This window comes from Saimiri boliviensis, chromosome 2, assembly GCF_048565385.1.
Source record: "Saimiri boliviensis isolate mSaiBol1 chromosome 2, mSaiBol1.pri, whole genome shotgun sequence".
Lineage (NCBI taxonomy): Eukaryota > Metazoa > Chordata > Mammalia > Primates > Cebidae > Saimiri > Saimiri boliviensis.
Genome location: NC_133450.1, coordinates 119,129,813 through 119,148,790, shown reverse-complemented (window position 1 = coordinate 119,148,790; position 18,978 = coordinate 119,129,813). Strand labels below are relative to the sequence as shown.

General features: G+C 43.7%; 1 protein-coding gene and 1 pseudogene across 3 annotated transcripts in view; both read right to left on the bottom strand.

Annotated features, from left to right (window-relative positions):
- The window catches only part of DPH6 (diphthamine biosynthesis 6), a 520,575-nt gene that overhangs the window by 15,815 nt on the left and 485,782 nt on the right, over window positions 1-18,978 (bottom strand). The window lies entirely within an intron of this gene.
- On the bottom strand, window positions 7,596-9,407 carry LOC141583654 (large ribosomal subunit protein uL6 pseudogene; annotated as a pseudogene).

The following is an 18,978-nucleotide window of genomic DNA, read 5'->3' as shown; positions in this document are numbered from 1 at the left end:
CCCAAAGTGCTGGGATTACAGGTGTGAGCCACCATGCATTGCCATCTTTCAGCTTTTAAAGATAAAGAGGCCAGGCCATAGGAAGGGTAAGTCAGTTCATTCTGCCATCCTCCTGGAATTCTGACAAAGTATTGTTAGTAGGGCAAGTTGAAAACCTCTAATACAAAGGCCGGACGCGGTGGCTCACGCCTGTAATCTCAGCACTTTGGGAGGCTGAGGCGGGTGGATCACGAGGTCAAGAGATCGAGACCATCCTGGTCAACATGGTGAAACCCCGTCTCTACTAAAAATACAAAATATTAGCTGGGCATGGTGGTGCGTGCCTGTAGTCCCAGCTAATAGGGAGGCTGAGGCAGGAGAATTGCTTGAACCCAGGAGGCGGAGGTTGTGGTGAGCCGAGATCACGCCATTGCACTCCAGTCTGGGTAACAAGAGCGAAACTCTGTCTCAAAAAAAAAAAAAAAAAAAAAAAGAAAACCTCTAATACAGTGGTGATTGATCTCAATTTTTGGTGTTTTGTTAGATGCTTGATAATTATACTAATGGAGGATAATGGCACATCCACTCATTAAAAATATTATTTATACGACAGTTTTTCTGTGCTAGGCACTGTACTAACCACTGAAGAGAAAATAGTTCTCACCCTTTTGGTCTATTTGATTGTTCCCAGGCTTCATTCCTTAAGAAAATATTCAGTTGTAGTTTTCAGAACAAACCGTTTACAACTGAGTTTGTTCTGTTACTTAAGAACTGGTATAGAGACGCTGATCTAGAGAAATAGCTGCGTTCAAGACACTTCCTACTCTTTACCACCCCCTTCTCTCTCCTTATTGGTCCAGGAATATAGCACTTGACTGAGTATACAAAATAAAGCTAAGGTTTTCATGATTGGAGTACTGAATCTAGGGTTCATAATATAATTTTTTTTATCTTGAAGAAAAGTTTAAGTCATAATCCGTTCTCCTTAGCAGTCAAAACAAAATTAAAATCACCCCATAGAGTTAACAAAGTTCATACTAATATTATTATAGAATGTAAAATTTGTATTAGTCACATTACTGTTCTCACTTGTGGTCTATGATGATATGTGTAAATAATAATAAAAAAAGAAAAACAGATTCTACTGCCTAAAGCAAAGGAATAGTAACAAATCAAAGCAAGGCATATCCAGAAAATCCAATTTGCGAATTCCTAGGCTCCACAACTAACACTGCGCCAAAGAGGTCAACGTCATAACTCAACATGCTGCAGAGGTAGCCACATTGATCTCTGGGAAGGGTCCATGGGTGTGGGTGCCAGGAAAAGAGGGCCTGAGGTTAGACAAAACAGCAATTATAATCCTTTATCGAAGCAAACAGAATCCAGGTCCGCTTTTCCAACCTCAACCTATCAACTTAAGTCAGATTTGTCCTGTCATTTTTTTTCAAGAACATTGTCTAGGATGGTGCCTTGTTTATTTATGTCTTAGATTTGTGGGTTGACTTTCCTCCAGAAGGCTTCTCTGCTAAAATTTAAACATGATTTTTAAATCTCTTCTCCCTGTCATCGTCACCCAGCTCAAAAGAGAGAGAGTAAGAGAGCCGTGTGGTCCTGCTGTGCAATAATAATTGAGTGTTTGCAAACAAACCCATTTGACACATGCATTTATTCTTACATATTAAAACATCTTTTCTTTTTTTTTTTGGGAGGGAGAGGAAAGATTGACAACAATTTTCTGATACACATAATGTGCTCTTATTCTGTATTGCCTTTTTCTATTTCCTCCCTACTCAGCCTGGGGGTAGATTATTTTCCTTTCCTGTCACCTGTGTTTCTTCCTGAGCCTTTCCAGCTTCTCACCTGGGCTGCTTTCATTTCTTTAAACAACTCATAATTTTAACCTTCTCTGGTCACAATTTTGAAGTCACAATCTAAATGTTTTTGTCAGCTCAATGAGCTCTCTTCATTTACATAATAAAATAAAGAGGATTAACAGACACTGGGAAGACAGTGCTGTATCTTGGCAAGACAGATCGGGCTTTTCTCACAGGTATCAAGAAATTCAGAAAACAAAAGACACTACAGAACTGGCCTTTTTTTTTTTTTTTTTGTATTGATAATAGGATGGCTAAGGGTATTCTACTTATGTGTGTGTGTGTCTATTCGTGGTTGTGAGCCCAGGGAGAGCCAGCAGTAAGGGGCCCTATATGGCAGTGACAGGATTCTTTCCTACCCTGTGGAAATTGCAGCCAATAAGACTCTTCCTTTATGACAATTTCCTACTCCTCTTTAAAGAGGTCAGACTTAGACTTCAGAATGTTCTGTTGTTGGGTCACCCAGCCACAGATTAAACAGTATGGTATGTGTGCTCATGATTGGGAAAGAATTGGTCACTACACTGCCTGATGATGAGCTCCTCCTGTCATTACTAGTGCAGAATGAGATTCTAAGGGTGATGGGAAACTCCAGCATGGAGACACCTGCTTTGTGAAAATGTCATATCTTACTGAGCCTAGATTGGAAGCCTGGGCCATCCAGGCTCTGCAAGCCTTTTTGCACAGAGCCTTAAATGGCCTTCCTGGCAGGAGATACATTCAGGCTGAATCTGAAAGTGGGCAAAATTGGCAGAAGATAGAACAAATAGAGTCACCAGAAGCTGATTCATTTTTTCTTTTTCTGAGTCAGAGTTTTGTTCTTGTTGCCCAGGTTGGAGTGCCAAGGCACGATCTAACCTCCGCCTGCCGAGTTCAAGCATTTTCCTGCTTCAGCCTCCAGAGCACCTGAGATAACTGGCATGCACCACCACGCCTGGCTAATTTTGTATTTTTAGTAGAGATGGGGTTTCACTATGTTGGGCAGGCTGGTCTCAACTCCCAACCTCGGCCTCCCAAAGTGATGGGGTTACAGGTGTAAGCCACCATGCCTGGCGATAATTCTTCAATGAAAGGGTTATTGGACCTCTGGAATATGTTTTGTCTTCATATCCCTAGGGCTTAGCATAATGCCTGCATGTAACAGATACTTGAGAAATGTTGTCTGAATGATTAAATGAATGTGAATGGATGTTTTAAATGGCATTCCCAGTGAAGACAGGTGGCTCGAATGCCTCATTGTACAAAGATGGAATCTGAAGTCCATTGGATTAAGAGAGAATTCAAAGTCTCACTTATCCATCCATCCATCTGACAAATGTTACTGAACATCTCCTATGCGTTCCTTAGCACTCTCTCTGAAATTATCTGGTTCATTTTGACTTCCTACTCCCACCTAGCTGAGTGTAAGTTCCTTGAGGGCAGTGAGCTTCCTGTCCTTATTGCTATGTCTTTTTTTTTTTTTTTGAGACAGAGGTTCGCTCTTGTTACCCAGGCTGGAGTGCAATGGCACGATCTCGGCTCACCGCAACCTCCACCTCCTGGGTTCAGGCAATTCTCCTGCCTCAGTCTCCTGAGTAGCTGGGATTACAAACACTCACCACCACGCCCAGCTAATGTTTTGTATTTTTAGTAGAAACGGGGTTTCACCATGTTGACCATGATGGTCTCGATTTCTTGATCTCGTGATCCACCCGCCTCGGCATCCCAAAGTGCTGAGATTACAGGCTTGAGCCACCGCGCCCGGCCCTATTGCTATGTCTTTAGCACATAGAGCAGAGTTTTAGGAATGGGCAGAGGTCCTCAAAAGGTGACAGACTAAATTTTCTGCCAGCTAGTATTGTCTTATTTGTAAACGGCTCCAAACTGTTCCTTGTATTAAAACCCACTGGTGGCTGGGAGATGTGGCTCTTGTGTTGGGCTTGAGATCTTCCCCTGTCAAGGGTCACTTGCTCACCTACTGATAAGCCTCTGCTGTTACCCCAGACCATGTCCCTGCATCTTTCCCCAGCTCATTTGATTAGAGCTGATATACAAACTCCAGAGTTTTTCCATATTTTCTAAAAGTTCAGGTTTTTTTTAAGAATAGTGTTTGCTGGCCGGGCACGGTGGCTCAAGCCTGTAATCCCAGCACTTTGGGAGGCCGAGGCGGGTGGATCACGAGGTCAAAAGATCGAGACCATCCTGGTCAACATGGTGAAACCCCGTCTCTACTAAAAATACAAAAAATTAGCTGGGCATAGTGACACGTGCCTGTAATCCCAGCTACTCAGGAGGCTGAGGCAGGAGAATTGCCTGAACCCAGAAGGCGGAGGTTGCGGTGAGCCGAGATCGTGCCATTGCACTCCAGCCTGGGTAACAAGAGCGAAACTCCATTTCAAAAAAAAAAAAAAAAAAAAAGAGAGATTGAGACCATTCTGGTCAACATGGTGAAACCCCGTCTCTACTAAAAATACAAAAAATTAGCTGGGCATGGTGGCGCATGCCTGTAATCCCAGCTACTCAGGAGGCTGAGGCAGGAAAATTGCCTGAACCCAGGAGGCAGAGGTTGCGGTGAGCCGAGATCGCGCCATTGCACTCCAGCCTGGGTAATAAGAGCGAAACTCCGTCTCAAAAAAAAAAAAAAAAAAAAAAGAATAGTGTTTGCTATTCCTTTGTTTTGGTCATTTCTATTCTCAATGTATTTCATAAAATCCAAAGAATGCTGGAGGTTAAAAGTGCAACTTTCCTCTGGCAGGAAAATGTTTAATGCCTTTGGCAAAACTGTTTTCTCTGTGCTGCTGGGATAGAATGGGTCTCATAAACCTCCCAGACTTCAGGCTAGAAAAGAGTAACTCCTAGACTAAAGACAGCCTGCAAGAATTTCCCCAGCTTCCTGGAGCATCCTTTATTCTGCGTTTGCTTCTTGAGTCCCTTTTCTGAAACCTGCTTTCTGCTACAGAGGGGAAGAAGCCAAGAGGAAGAAAGATATTTGCATAGAACTCCACAGTTTACAAAGCTTTTTCATATGTTATCTTTTAAAAATCCTTGCCATTAAACTGTGAAATGTCTGCTATCTGTGTTTAGAGATGAGGAAATCGAGGCTTAGAGAGGTTAAATAACACGCTAACAAGGAATCGAAGTGTCGTTCCAACCCAAATCTCCCAAATATGAACCTTACATGTTTTTCCACTCCCAAACCATGTCACAAATAAGCCTCTGAAGTTTGCTGGGTTTTTGTTTCCCAGTTGCTTCTCTGTGGATGCTGTGGTTCCCCAAACTTGCCCTCTCCTCTATGTGTTTCCTGTCACTTATATTCATCTCTATTCACATCTGAGCTCATACAAGACAGTGGAAGACAGTGGTAAGAGTGGGATCTGAAGTCACACTGTCTGAGTCTAAATCTTAGTTCTGCCGTTTACTCTATGTCAGACCTTGGACGGTTGTTTAATCTCTCAGTTTTTATTTATATTATCTGTATGATGGGATAATTACAAGGCTTATCTTCAATGGCTGGCAAAGAAAGAATGTAAATATCTAAGTCCTTAAAGACTATTTGTTTTGTTGTGATTCCCTCCCAATTTAGAACATTACCCATTTCCCCTTTCACCCCAAAATCACCTATTTATCATCCTGGGGATTCCAACCATCCACCCCTCCCCAGAGAGAGGAAAATGAAAGGAAGAAAAAAAAGAGAGGAGAAAAGAGGAAAATCATGGGGCAAACGAAGAAAAGTGTCAGATGCAGAGAAAACATAAGACAGCCAGCTGAAAGGAAAGAAGAAGGAATATTAAAATAAATGTACAAATGTTGTTCTGTAGAAGGTTGGGGAGAAGAGAAGAGAGAAATAGCTAAAAATGGCACTGCCTGTCCTGGCAGACATGTCCTGGCTCAGAAGGATCTGCTCTGAATCCAGGAACCGGCAGAGGAGCGTGGAACCCAACTCAGCAACTCTGCGGGAGGAGAGGAAACGATAAGAGCTGGCTTGGGAAGGAAGGAGTAAGGATGACAGGAATTGTCTCTGTATAAATCCAAGTGGCAGTTGGGATGTATTTACGTTTTAAGAAATTATTTAAAAAAAAAAAAAAAAAAAGGACAACAAGCTTTTTATACACTTTTTGCTTAGCAACAAGAGCCACCAAAGGCATGTGTTCAGTCAAGATGTCAGTTGCTCAGCTCATTAAAATATTAAGTGAAACACTGATGACAATTACATAGCACCGAGCCTTTTTGTCTGCCAAAGTGTGCCTTTCAATGCAAAACAAAGTGGGTCAAAAGTTTGTTTTGTTATTTTATCATTTCTTTTTATCTTAGACTTTTGATGTTTTCTTTTCAGTAGGTAAAATGGTTGCCAAGTTTGTCAGGGATGATTTGAGGACAGGGAACTTCAATAACTCAGACATCGATTTCTGGATGGCCAAGGAAAAGAAAGACTCCCTGAATTTCTTTCTGTCATAGAAATTCACTCACTCAACAAATATTTTCTAAGCTTCTACTATGTGCTAGACCTTTTGATAGATGTCGGGAATAAAGTTGTGAGCAAGACAAATACTGACCATGTTCTTATGATGAGATTCTTGGCCCCTACTCAAGTTTGTTTACCTGGACAACATCTCCTGTTCAAAATCTCTCTTCCAATCACAGAAAAGGTACACCTCCTAAGACTTCCCCTGCCGGGCTCTGCTATGAGAAATGAATATTGATTACCAGTGGATGTTGATAGATTATGAGGTGTTCATGGCAAAGAACAGCTATGTAAGTAATCTTCCTATGGGTCCTTGTACATGGAATATATAAAAGTATACACCTGGAAATATAAACCTTAACCTACAGGACCAAATTCCTGCTTGTGGGATTTCAAGTGGACACACGCTTTTATTTACGTGGCCCTCCCAGGGGATACCTATATTTTGATGGTTATAATGCAAGTTGAGTGAGCATTTATTGAATGTTTACCAAGTACCAAGGATTGTGCTAAGCATTTTAAATGAATAAACTCATTTAATCTTTAAATCACATAAGGTTCATTGAAGACCTGTAATGGATCTGAGATTTTGTTCTATTTCCAAGTTTCTGGATGCTGGAAGAAGACATTAGACTCCTGGGTCAGAGGCGAAGACATTATTACTCATGGCTCAGCATGAGTTATCAGTCCATTTGTACAGGTTCCTCTGGCCTGAAGTTTCAAGGAGTACCAGCAAATGGTGGATTGTGCTCTAGGAGAACTCTAAGCTTAAAAACCCTGAGTCTTTTATAATGGGCAGAAAGCATGCCTGCCTTTTGCTCTGGAGGGAGACATCATTTCTATATTTCAAGGCTACTTGCTGTACAAAATCCCCGAGAAGATAGTTTGGAACAAAGAGGCCTCAGTGTCTCACAAGACATGTAGAAATTTGAGAGACTTATGGAAAATGATCTCTATGAATAGATACTGTGAATACTCCCTTTAGAGACACAGTCTCACTCTGTCACCCAGGCTGGAGTGCAGTGGCACGATCTCAGCTTACTGCAACCTCCACCTACTGGGTTCAGGTGAGTCTCATGTCTCAGCCTCCCCAGTAGTTGGGATTACAGGCATGTGCCATGATGCCTGGCTAATTTTTATGTTGTCAGAAGAGACAGGGTTTCACCACGTTGAGCAGGCTGGTCTAGAACTCCTAACCTCAGGTGATTCACCTGCTTCGGCCTCTCAAAATGCTGGGATTACAGGTGTGAGTCCCTGCGCCAGGCCTATTGCTCCCCCCCCCCCAAAATTAATAGGTCTTTTATTGCATCATTTAAATATCACAAGTAGGTCTTAGCTATGATAGGCATCTTGTTTCTGTAGCTGGACAACTCTAAAGTCTTACTCATCAGCCTGCTGAACAGTTCCTTTTTCAGAGTTCCATCCAAAAATTTCTGGATATTCTTGTTTTTAACTGTTGTAGCTTGCTGAATCAAAGCCACTGAATTTGAAACAAGCTCAATGTCACTTCCTTTAAGGATTAATTCATCTTTCTGGGCTTAAGATACTGAACAAGCAACACCTGGTCTCATTCGAACCCTGCGGATGTATTTTTCACCCAAGAAATTTCAGATTTCAACAAGAGCCCCATTCTCCTGGATAACGACATTGATGGGGAAGTGAGCATACACAGACCTCATCTTGTAACAGAAGCCTGATGTAACACCCTTGATCATGTTCTGTACATGACTACAAATAGTCCGAACGGTAGCCAGTTCCTTTCTGTTACCCCACCATCTGTCAACCCTGAGCCTCTTTTTTTTCTTTCCAAGAAGACTGAGTTCTACATTGATGTGACTGAAGTCCCTCCACAGGGTTCCTCTGGGGCCCTTCACGATAGCTGTGCATCCCTTCAGAGTAATGTCGACATTTTCTGGAATGTCGACAGTCTGATTGCTGAGAATGGTCTTCATTCTCACAGTAAACGCGGCAAAGAAGCCTATTGCTTTTTGTAATGAGTAAACTGAAACTCAGAGAGGTTAAATAACTTGTCAGAAAATTAATAAATGTGCAATAAGAATTCAAACTGAATCTAAGCAATCTGGCACCATCTGATAAAAATGCACTAATACTTGGTGCTTTAGTTTAGATCACCTGAAAGCTCCATCTGAGACAAGAACTTGCATGTGGGTAGTGTTGTTTAGGAGGTACTTGGGTAGCCAGTAAGGGCTTAACCTGTCTGGATGGCATTCCGTCACTTACTTATTAATTTCCATGTTCTAAACCTTTATGTTGCTGAACTGAATCTGATACAGGCACAGGCTTAAGAGTTTTGTGTTACAAAAAGATTGACCACCACTACTGCACAATTCTGTATACAGTTATTTTATATTTTAGTACGGTTTTACAGCTTTCATTTTCTTTCTTTCTCTCTCTTTTACAGCTTTCATTTTCTTTCTTCTTTTTTTAAAATTTTTTTTGATGAAGTTTTTTTTTTTTTTTTTTTTTTTTTTGAGACGGAGTTTCGCCCTTGTTACCCAGGCTGGAGTGCAATGGCACGATCTCGGCTCACTGCAACCTCTGCCTCCTGGGTTCAGGCAATTCTCCTGCCTCAGCCTCCTGAGTAGCTGCGATTACAGGCACATGCCACCATGCCCAGCTAATTTTTTGTATTTTTAGTAGAGACGGGGTTTCATCATTTTGACCAGGATGGTCTTGATCTCTTGACCTAGTGATCCACCCACCTCGGCCTCCCAAAGTGCTGGGATTACAGGCTTGAGCCACCGCGCCCGGCCTGAAGTTTTGATCTTGTTGTGCAGGCTGGAGTGCAGTGGTGAGATGCTGGGTCACTGCAATCTCCACCTCCTGGTTTCAAGTGGTTCTCCTGCCTCAGCCTCCGGAGTAGCTGAGATTACAGGTGCATGCCACCACGCCTGGATTTTTTTTTTTTTTTTTTTTGTATTTTTAGTAGATACAGGGTTTCGTCATCCTGGCCAGGCTGGTCTCAAACTCCGGACCTCAGGTGAGCCACCCACCTCAACCTCTCAAAGTGCAGGGATTACAGTCATGAGCCACTGCACCCGGCCTATAGCTTTCTTTTTTTTTTTTTTTTTGAGACAGAGTTTCACTCTTGTTACCCAGGCTGGAGTGCAATGGCGCGATCTCGGCTCACCGCAACCTCCGCCTCCTGGGTTCAGGCAATTCTCCTGCCTCAGCCTCCTGAGTGGCTGGGATTACAGGCACACGCCACCATGCCCAGCTAATTTTTAGTATTTTTAGTAGAGACGGGGTTTCACCATGTTGACCAGGATGGTCTCGATCTCTTGACCTTGTGATCCACCCGCCTCGGCCTCCCAAAGTGCTAGGATTACAGGCTTGAGCCACCGCGCCCGGCCAGCTTTCATTTTCTTTTCTTTTTTTGTTTTTTTTTTTTTTTGAGACGGAGTTTCGCTCTTGTTACCCAGGCTGGAGTGCAATGGCGCGATCTCGGCTCACCGCAACCTCCGCCTCCTGGGTTCAGGCAATTCTCCTGCCTCAGCCTCCTGAGTAGCTGGGATTACAGGCACGTGCCACCATGCCCAGCTAATTTTTTTGTATTTTTAGTAGAGACGGGGTTTCACCATGTTGACCAGGATGGTCTCGATCTCTCGACCTTGTGATCCACCCGCCTCGGCCTCCCAAAGTGCTGGGATTACAGGCTTGAGCCACCGCGCCCGGCCATCATTTTCAAAACTTCCTTCAATTATCCAATCTGCACTTACTCAACTTTTTGGTAAACCGTATAAGAAGTGCAAAAATGATATATTCATTTCCCTAAGGAAAACTTTGGCCATAATTACACATTTGTTTAACCAAGTCAATGACACTGAGACTGAGTTGAAAAACTGCTGATTTTGTTAATTTTTACTAGAACTATAACATATGACAGGCTCAGTATATACTGTTACAATTCTGCTTATTTACATGTTAGCATGCTGAGCAGTTTTTAGATCACTTGGGCCTCACAAAGAGTGACATGGATTTTTTCCTTTTTTTAAAATCAGTTTTTTATTACAATTTTTATTGAGATAATTTTGATATGCAGTTGTACAAAGCAAACAAAAAGGTCCCTTGTACCCTTTGCCCAGTATCCTCCAATGCTACCTACCATTTTGCTAAACTATGGTGTATTGCAACTAAGATACTGACATCAATACCATCCACTGATATTATTCACATTTCCATAGTTTTACTTTTATTCATTTGTGTGTATATTAAGCTCTATACAATTTTATTACCCATGTAGATTAGTGTATTAACTAATATGATCAAGATATTGAACAGTTTTTGCCCCTTTATAACCACATCTACTTTCCTCCCAACTCTCCCTCCCAACGCGACCCATGGCAACCACCAATCTGTTGTTGTCTAAATTTGTCATTTTATTTATTTATTTTTTATTTGAGACGGAGTTTTTGCTCTTGTTACCCAGGCTGGAGTGCAATGGCGCGATCTCGGCTCACCGCAACCTCCGCCTCCTGGGTTCAGGCAATTCTCCTGCCTTAGCCTCCTGAGTAGCTGGGATTACAGGCACGCACCACCATGCCCAGCTAATTTTTTGTATTTTTAGTAGAGACGGGGTTTCACCATGTTGACCGGGATGGTCTCGATCTCTCGACTTCGTGATCCACCCGCCTCGGCCTCCCAAAGTGCTGGGATTACAGGCTTGAGCCACCGCGCCCGGCCTTAAATTTGTCATTTTATATAAATGGAATCATATGGCATTTAACCTTTTGGAATGGGCTCCCTTTTTCAGCCAGCAAAATTTCCTGTACATACATCCAACTTGTGTGTATCAGTTGTTTGCTTTTTTGATTATAGAGTAGTATTTCATGGTATGTATGTATCACAATTTATTTAATCATTCACCTGTTGAATGATTAAATAAAACATTGATACTTATTACTTTTTTGCTATTACAAATACAGCCACTATGAGCATTCATGTTTTTGTGTGAATGTGTTTTCTTTTTTCTGGCATAAACATCTAGGAGTACAATCGCTGGGTTAGATTTTAGTTACATATTTTCATCAGTGCTTACATATGTACTGTGAATATGGGAATATGTGTGAGAAATACCATAAAATTTTATCCCAAGTAAGTTTTTATTTTTTATTTTTTTATTTTTTTTGAGATGGAGTTTCGCTCTTATTACCCAGGCTGGAGTGCAATGGCGCGATCTCGGCTCACCGAAACCTCCGCCTCCTGGGTTCAAGCAATTCTCCTGCCTCAGCCTCCTGAGTAGCTGAGATTACAGGCACACGCCACCATGCCCAGCTAATTTTTTGTATTTTTAGTAGAGACGGGGTTTCACCATGTTGACCAGGATGGTCTCGATCTCTTGACCTCGTGATCCACCCGCCTCAGCCTCCCAAAGTGCTGGGATTACAGGCTTGAGCCACCGCGCCCGGCTCCCAAGTAAGTTTTTGAAATATAATTTCAACTTTTATTTTGTTACATGAGTTTATTGCATGACACTGAGGTTTAACTCCATCACCTAGGATCACTGACTTCTACTCTTACTTCTCTACCTATTGGGTACTGACAATAGTAGTGAGCATGGTACCCAATAGGTAGTTTTTCAGTCCTTGTCCCCCTTCTTCTCTCCTGCTTCTAGTAGTGCCCCGTGTCTATGGTTCTCATCTTTTTTTTTTTTTTTTTTTTAGAGACGGAGTTTCGCTCTTGTTACCCAGGCTGGAGTGCAATGGCGCGATCTCGGCTCACCGCAACCCCCGCCTCCTGAGTTCAAGCAATTCTCCTGCCTCAGCCTCCTGAGTAGCTGGGATTACAGGCACATGCCACCATGCCCAGCTAATTTTTGTATTTTTTAGTAGAGACGGGGTTTCACCATGTTGACCAGGATGGTCTCCATCTCTCGACCTCGTGATCCGCCCGCCTCGGCCTCCCAAAGTGCTGGGATTACAGGCTTGAGCCACCGCGCCCGGCTTTTTTTTTTTTTTTTAATTTGAGACGGAGTCTCACTCTGTCACCCAGGCTGGAGTGCAATGGTGTGATCTCGGCTCACTGCAACCTCTGCTTCCGGGGTTTAAGTGATTCTCCTGCCTCAGCCTCCTAAGTAAACAGCATTACAGGTGCATGCTACCACATCCAGGTAATTTTTGTCTTTTTAGTAGAGACAGCGTTTCACAATATTGGTCAGGCTGGTCTCAAACTCCTGACCTCATGGTCTGCCTGCCGTGGCCACCGCATCCAACACTTTTTTTTTTTTTTTTTTTTGAGATGGACCTTCGCTCTTGTTGCCCAGGCTGGAGTGCAATGGTAAGATCTTGGCTCACTGCAACCTCTGCCTCATGGCTTCAAGTGATTCTCCTGCCTCAGCCTCCTGAGTAGCTGGGATTACAGGTGCACGCCACCATGCCTGGCTAATTTTTGTATTTTTAGTAGAGATGGGGTTTCACTATGTTGGCCAGGCTGCTCTTGAACTCCTGATCTCACATTATCTGTCTGCCTCAGCCTCTCAAAGTGCTGGGATTACAGGCATGAGCCACTGAGCCTGGCCCTGTTGTTCTCATCTTTATGTTCATGTGTACCCAATGTTTAGTTCCTTCTTGTGAGAACATGGTGCAGTATTTGATTTTCTGTTCCTTTGCTAATTTGCTTAACATAATGGCCTGCAGTTACATCCATGTTGCTGCAAAGGACAAGATTTTGTTCTTTTTATGGCTGCATAGTATTCCATGGTATATATGTACTATATATATATATATATATATATATATATATATATATATATATATATTTTTTTTTTTGAGACGGGATTTCGCTCTTGTTACCCAGGCTGGAGTGCAATGGCGCGATCTCGGCTCACCGCAACCTCCGCCTCCTGGGTTCAGGCAATTCTCCTGCCTCAGCCTCCTGAGTAGCTGGGATTACAGGCACGTGCCTCCATGCCCAGCTAATTTTTTGTATTTTTAGTAGAGACGGGGTTCCACCATGTTGACCAGGATGGTCTCGATCTCTTGACCTCGTGATCCACCCGCCTCGGCCTCCCAAAGTGCTGGGATTACAGGCTTGAGCCACCACGCCCGGCTATATATTGTTTTTATCCAAGCCATTGTTGATGGGCGTCTACACTGATTTCATGTCTTTTCTGCTGTGAATAGTGGGGCTATTAATGTATAAGCGCATGTGGTTTTTTTGGTAGAATGATTTATTTTTATTTGGGCATATAATGCTGTTGCTGTGCTGAGTAGTGGTTCTGTTTTAAATTCATTGAGAAATAAAACTGCTTTCCACAGTGGCTGAATGCTTACATTCCCACCAAGAGCATGTAAGTGCTCCTTTTTCTCCACAGCCTCGCCAGCATCTGTTATTTTTTTGCTTTTATTTTTATTTTTTTATTTTTATTTTATTTTATTTTTATTTTATTTTATTTTTTTTGAGAGGGAGTTTCGCTCTTGTTGCCCAAGCTGGAGTGCAATGGCGCGATCTCGGCTCACCGCAACCTCCACCTCCTGGGTTCAGGCAATTCTCCTGCCTCAGCCTCCTGAGTAGCTGGGATTACAGGCACACGCCACCATGCCCAGCTAATTTTTAGTATTTTTAGTAGAGACGGGGTTTCACCATGTTGACCAGGATGGTCTCGATCTCTTGACCTCGTGATCCACCCGCCTCGGCCTCCCAAAGTGCTGGGATTACAGGCGTGAGCCACCGTGCCCGGCCCTATTTTTATTTTTTGAGACGGAGTTTCGCTCTTGTTACCCAGGCTGGAGTGCAATGGCGTGATCTCGGCTCACCGCAACCTCCGCCTCCTGGGTTCAGGAAATTCTCCTGTCTCAGCCTCCTGAGTAGCTGGGATTACAGGCACGCACCACCATGCCCAGCTAATTTTTAGTATTTTTAGTAGAGACGGGGTTCCACCATGTTGACCAGGATGGTCTCGATCTCTTGACCTTGTGATCCACCCGCCTCGGACTCCCAAAGTGCTGGGATTACAGGCTTGAGCCACCGCGCCCGGCATTTTTTTGCTTTTAAATCACAGCCATTCGGGTGAGGTATCTTATTGTGGTTTTGATTTTCATTTCTCCGATGATTAGTAATGTTGAACATTTTTTCACATGTTTGTGGGCTGCTTGGATGTCTTTTGAAAAATTTCTATATATATCTTTTTTTTTTTTTTTTTTTTTTGAGATGGAGTTTCACTCTTGTTGCCCAGGCTGGAGTGCAATGGCGCCATCTAGGCTCACTTCAAGCTCTGCATCCTGGATTCAAGTGATTCCCCTGCCTCAGCCGCTGGAGTAGATGGGATTATAGACATGTGCCACCAGGCCTGGCTAATTATTTTGTATTTTTAGTAGAGACGGGGTTTCACCATGTTGGCCACGCTGGTCTCAAACTCTAACCCCAGGGGGTCCACCCGCCTTGGCCTCCCAAAATGCTGGGATCACAGGTGTGAGCCACCATGCCTGGCCCTGTTTATATCTTTTGCCCACTTTTTAATGGTGTTATGTGGTTTTTGCTTGTTGAGTTAAGTTCCTTATAGATTCTGCATACTAAACCTTTGTTGGATGCATAGTTTGCAAATATTTTCTCTCATTCTGTAGGTTGCCTGTTTACTCCGTTACCCTTGCTGTGAAACATATGTATATGGCAAATCTAAACAGCATAATCCAATCAGTTGTTATATTAGGATACTTTATGCTTTGTTCTCCAACTCCAAATTGGCTTCTTAGCCAAGTGGAAATGCTATCAAAGGTAGAATATAAGAAGACAAAGAGCAGTGAACTCCCCTGGATCTGACTTGCCAATAGTGAGCTGTGTAAGCTTAAGCCAGATGCTTGCTTTTAGCTGCAGTGTCCTGGTCTCTTAATAGGGCTGAAAGCATGATATATATATTTCTTCTACTAGTGCTAATTGGAATATGATTCTGATCTAGTGAATGCTATTGGGAAGCCAGCACTTAGAACCAAGTTGTACACTCTTCATGTTTTTTTGTTTTTTTGAGACGGAGTTTCGCTTTTGTTACCCAGGCTGGAGTGCAATGTTGCAATCTCGGCTCACTGCAACCTCCACCTCCTGGGTTCAGGCAATTCTCCTGCCTCAGCCTCCTGAGTAGCTGGGATTACAGGCACGGCCCCACCATGCCCAGCTAATTTTTTGTATTTTTTAGTAGAGACAGGGTTTCACCATGTTGACCAGGATGGTCTCGACCTCTTGACCTTGTGATCCGCCCACCTTGGCCTCCCAAAGTGCTGAGATTAGAGGCTTGAGCCACCGCGCCCGGCCACTCTTTATGTTTGTATTTATTTTCGTCAGACAGTCCTGGGTTTGCATCCTAACTCTGCTGGTTTTGTGACTTTGGGATAAGTTGCTTAATCTCTTTGAAGTTCTATGAAATTGATATGACAACACTCTCTTTTCCATAAGTATTTCTACACACTCAAGTCTCTCTCTTTTTTTTTTTTTTGAGATGGAGTTTCGCTCTTGTTACCCTGACTGGAGTGCAATGGCGCAATCTCGGCTCACCACAACCTCCGCCTCCCGGGTTCAAGCAATTCTCCTGCCTCAGCCTCCCGAGTAGCTGGGACTACAGGCACGTACCACCATGCCCAGCTAATTTTTTGTATTTTTAGTAGAGACGGGGTTTCACCATGTGGACCAGGATGGTCTCCATCTCTTGACCTTGTGATCTATCCGCCTTGGCCTCCCAAAGTGCTGGGATTACAGGCGTGAGCCACCCCGCCCGGCTTCTTTTTTTTTTTTTTTCTGAGATGGAGTCTCACTCTGTCGCCCAGACTGGGATACAGTGGCACAATCTCAGCTCACTGCAACCTCTGCCTCACAGGTTCAAGTGATTCTGCTGCCTCAGTGGATTACAGGAGCCTGCCACTACACCCAGCTAATTTTTGTATTTTTAGTAGAGACGAGGTTTCATGCTGTTGACCAGGCCAGTCTTGAATTCCTGATCTCATGGTCCTCCCGCCTGGACCTCCCAAAGTGCTGGGATTACAAGCACTAGCCACCAAGCTTGGCCAACAACCCTGCTTTGACCTCACATTCCTGTTGTTACCACCATTTCTCTCTCTCTCTCTCTTTTTTTTTTTTGAGATGGAGTCTCGCTCTTTCACCCAGGCTGAAGTGAGTGGTGTGATCTTGGCTCACTGCAACCTCCACCCCCTTGGGTTTAAGCAATTCTCCTGCCTCAGCCTCCCAAGTAGCTGGGATTACAGGCACCTGCCACCACACCCAGCTAATCTTTCTATTTTTAGTAGAGACGGGGTTTCACCATGTTGGCCAGGCTGGTCTTGAACTCCCGACCTCTGGTGATACACCTGTGTCAGCCTTCCAAAGTGCTGGTAATAGGCATGAGCCACCGTGCCCAGCCAACAATCTTTCCTGCTTTCCTTTCAAAGCAAAATTCCTAAGAACTGTTTGCACTATTGTCTCTACTTTGCCATCTTCCTTTGACCCTATAGCAATGTGATTTCTACTCTTATTACTTTCACTGAGACTCTTTTCACCAAGGTCACTAATGACTGGCTTCTTGCTAAATCCAAAGAACATTTCTCCATTGCTTCTCAGCAAAATTCAACATAGTCAACAATTCTCTCCTCGAAACACTCTTTTTCTTTGGTTTCCATTGCACCCAGGCTGGAGTGCAATGGCGCGATCTCGGCTCACCGCAACCTCCGCCTCCTAGGTTCAGGCAATTTTCCTGCCTCAGCTTCCTGAGTAGCTGGGATTACACGCACACGCCACCATGCCAAGCTAATTTTCTGTATTTTTAGTAGAGACGGGGTTTCATCATGTTGACCAGGATGGTCTTGATCTCTTGACCTCGTGATCCACCCACCTTGGCCTCCCAAAGTGCTGGGATTACAGGCGTCAGCCACTGCACCCGGCCATGGTTTCCAATAATTTATTTTCTATCTCTGTTCCTCTTTTTTTCTTTTTCTTTTGGAGCCTGTCTTCTGTTTACTCCTTACATATGTGGTTGTCCTGTAAGGTTTTATTCTAGATTCTTTCTCTGCAAAATCTTTTGGATATCTTATATATTTTCTTTACTTTTTTTTTTTTTTGAGATGGAGTTTCACTCTTGTTACCCAGCTGGAGTGCAATGGCATGTTCTTGGCTCATCGCAACCTCCACCTCCTGGGTTCAAGCAATTCTCCTGCCTCAGCCTCCCGAGTAGCTGGGACTACAGGTGTGCTCCACCACACCCAGCTAATTTTTGTATTTTTAGTAGAGACGCGGTTTCACCATGTTGATCAGGATGGTTTCGATCTCATTTTTTTTTTTGAGACGGAGTTTTGCTCTTGTTACCCAGGCTGGAGTGCAATGGCACGATCTTGGCTCACCGCAACCTCTGCCTCCTGGGTTCAGGCAATTCTTCTGCCTCAGCCTCCTGAGTAGATGGGATTACAGGCACGTGCCACCATGCCCAGCTGATTTTTTGTATTTTTAGTAGAGACGGGGTTTCACCATGTTCACCAGGATGGTCTCGATCTCTTGACCTCGTGATCCACCCGCCTCGGCCTCCCAAAGTGCTGGGATTACAGGCTTGAGCCACCATGCCCGGCGGTTTCGATCTCTTGACCTCGTGATCCACCCGCCTTGGCCTCCCAAAATGCTGGGATTATATAGGCGTGAGCCACCACGCCCGGCCAGATATCTTATATATTTTGATATCTTCAAGTACCACCTACCATGTATGCTAATGACTCCTGAATTTTTTTTTTTTTTTTTTTTGAGACAGAGTCTTGCTGTTACTAGGCTGGAGTGCAGTGGCATGATCTCAGCTCATTGCAACCTCCATCTCCAGAGTTCAGGCAATTCTCCTGCCTCAGCCTCCCAAGTAGCTGGAATTACTGGCTTGTGCCACCAGGCCCAGCTAATTTTTGTATTTTTAGTAGAGACGGGGTTTCACCATGTTGGCTAGGATGGCCTCGATCTCTTGACCTTGTGATCTGCCTGCCTTGGCCTCCCAAAGTGCTGGGATTACAGGTATGAACCGGTTGCCTGGCCTGACTCCTGAATCTTTATCTTCAGCCCATATTACTTTCTGAGCTTCATATCTTCATGCACAACTGCACTCTATTTCCACTAAATTGTCTTACAGACATGTCCCATAACATGTTCAAAATAAAACTCATTATCTTTCTGCCCATATTAATGCTCTTATATTGGTGAAGGAGCCAACATCCACCTGGGTGTTATCCTTTCCTTTCCCCTACCCTCGTGCCCCATATTCAATCAAGGAGGTCTTGCTGATTCTAGCTTTCACATATCTCTTGAATCCATCCATCTTCTCCATCTCAATGGCCATTTTCTGATTCAGACCACCATCGTCTCTCATCTCGATGACTACAACATTCTCCACATTGATCTCATTGATCAGTCTTGCTGCCATTCTTCACACTACAGCTGAATTGATCACATCATTTTCCTGATTACAATCTTGCAACAGCTTTACATTGCCCTCCAGCTAAAGTTCAGACTCTTGGCAATGACTTATAAGACCCTTTGCGATGTGGACTCTGCTCACCTCCGCAGCCTCATCTTTCTCTTTTCTCACTGTTCTGTCACCATACATTTCATGCTCCACTGAAACACAGCACTTTCCAGTCCCTCAGATGAGCCATGCTCTCCCGCCCTGGGCCTGTAGGTACATGTTATCCTCTTAGCTAGAAAACTACTCTCCAAGCT